The following is a 2,352-nucleotide window of genomic DNA, read 5'->3' on the forward strand; positions in this document are numbered from 1 at the left end:
CTGCAGCATAATTCTGCTGCATGTAATCTAACCTTCTTTTTGAAATTGAGTGTTAACCTATTTTTGCTTATACGTTTTGGTCGTTTAGTTGCGGTTCACTTCTTGATTTTTTTTAAAGGTTTGAATTGGTATCCTGGAAACGTGGAACAGAGGACGCGAAAATTTGGTTTGTCAAATGTGTTTTCCCGTGGATGATTTTTGGCAATAGTGCCTTGGATTAATATTTTGGTTTAATATTCCTGGGATTTCTTTTATGTGACAATTATAATGGTGTTCTAAAGTGTTAATTATTATAACCTGGCGAATTGATTGTTTCTCCAACTGCTGCGAGCTGGTGGCTCGTAGTCGCCTCCCTTTTATTAAAAGCCGGATCTGTTTTTGCCAGTTTCGGGTAAGTTTTTTCTGTTTTGTAGCGAATTTAGGTTTTGTTAGGGCTCATGGTTTGAATGAATTCTTAGTCTCTTTTATCTTTTCAGCTCCCACCTTACGGTGTGGATTTTTGTGGACATCGTACTGCGCTCCGCACACGATTGTGGGCATAATTTGTCATCGCTTCGGTGTCGGGATTGTTGCCTGCATCCAGTGACAGGGGAACCGCTCCACACCAACAACAAAGACCACGTGAAGATTGTCACAAACTTTTGGAGTTTCTTACCAAAAACTTTATTTTTTGGCTTATAACGGCGAACTATTTTAAAATTTCAGTAGTATCACATTTTTTTAAAAGTATTCTATGTTTTTCTAACTTGTCGCTTCAGTTTTATATCGTAGTCTTAAGCAAACACGTTCGGAACTCTTTTCTACTGTTAATAGAATTTTATGCGCATAAGATCCTACTCTACTTGGTGTAGTATCGCGAATTATTTTGTAATTTCGAAAACTACTTGCATAGTTTATTTGCCCATTCCATATATATTTTGTACTATATTTTTCAAAATTCTAAAAGCCCACGAAGGCCTCCATGATTTCGGTAATCTTTTGGCAAAACAATATGACGACCCGTTAATACTACTCTGTTATTTCATCGGCTGATTTTTTTTACATTAAATCTTTATTAATCATATCTCAAAATTATACGTTTCATTTATAGTGCATTGCACATAAGTGTTGTGTTGTGGGGCTTGCCCGAGGTTCATTGAATTTTGGGTAAGCTTCGCTACAAAATTGGCGCCCGAATAAAAAGGTAAATTATTTTATCGTTAAATTTATAAATTGTTTGAATTTTATTTTCTTTATGTCGTAGGGGATGGCAGTCGCATTCGACTGCGCTTTCGCTTATTGATTCTGCTTATTTTACAGATTAATATTAAAAGGGTATGTTTTTACTCCCCCACCTGTGATAGTTTTAGTACTGCAAGTCCACCCTTGATCTTGGTTCGCTTTCACGCTCAACTAGGTACGTTCGAAGTTCTACGCTACACACGCAGTCCAATTGAATATACTCTGTATTGTAATCAAGTGATAAGAATACTGTATAATTGTTCACATTTATGCGTTTTATTCAGTCCTAAACTTTTTAATCCTGTATTGTTCATTTAGTAGGTTACAATTCCGCTTATTTAAAACTGTAGTTACGTAGTATTTTCTGTTTTATTTTACTATTTGGCGGTTGTATTAGTTACTGGATTTCTGCTGTTTGTTAATTATGGAAGGGGATAGTGCTGTTGAATCCATTCACGAAACACCTAATCTGGCTTCTCCAATCCTTCAACCGAGACGGCGCATTCTAAATCCTGAAGCTGGTGAACAATTCCACGACTCAATTATGGGGAACCTACGCCACCACATTTCGTCACGCGTACTATGGTGAAGGAGGAGTCTTTGACGAAATGGGGAATAAAGTTCTCAGGTAATACTTGTGTTCGCGATTTTTTCTTTCGGATTGAAGAAGAATCTGAGGCTCGCGGTGCTCCTACCTCGTACATCGTGCGTCGCTTTCACGAATTACTTAGCGATACAGCTCTTAAATATTTCCGATCTATCAAGCATCCAGCTTTGAGTTATGAAAGCCTTAAGTCAGCCTTTTTGAAGACGTTCGACGTTGTTGACTTTGACTTCAAGGTGGAACGTGAATTACGTAGTTTGAAGCAGAGGGGAAACCAGTCTATGCGAGACTTCATCATTGAGGCGAGAGATCTGAATTCAAAGCTTCTTTCACCAATTAGTGAAGACGGTCTTTTCCTTATCGTAAAGTATGGGATACATCCTCGCTATTTTCCTTGTTTGGCAACAAATTTGATAGATGATTTAGATTCTTTATTACAGATTGCCGGGAACTTTGAAACTTTCCAGCCTCAAGCTAGTTCTTCAAAACACGTTGCACCTGTGCAGATACAACAATCTCCTCCTTTG

The 2,352-nt window shown here is 37.8% G+C and overlaps 1 long non-coding RNA gene across 1 annotated transcript; it reads left to right on the top strand.

Moving 5' to 3' along the window:
* The first annotated feature begins 6 nt into the window (after positions 1–6).
* Positions 7–1,552, top strand: LOC141444984 (uncharacterized). The gene is made up of 2 exons (XR_012453259.1): positions 7–391; positions 477–1,552. It is a non-coding gene; the product is annotated as an uncharacterized lncRNA (long non-coding RNA).
* The last annotated feature ends 800 nt before the right edge of the window (positions 1,553–2,352 follow it).

The sequence above is a fragment of the Choristoneura fumiferana genome, unplaced genomic scaffold (assembly GCF_025370935.1).
Source record: "Choristoneura fumiferana unplaced genomic scaffold, NRCan_CFum_1 Sck3bRy_118;HRSCAF=304_pilon, whole genome shotgun sequence".
NCBI classification, from domain to species: domain Eukaryota; kingdom Metazoa; phylum Arthropoda; class Insecta; order Lepidoptera; family Tortricidae; genus Choristoneura; species Choristoneura fumiferana.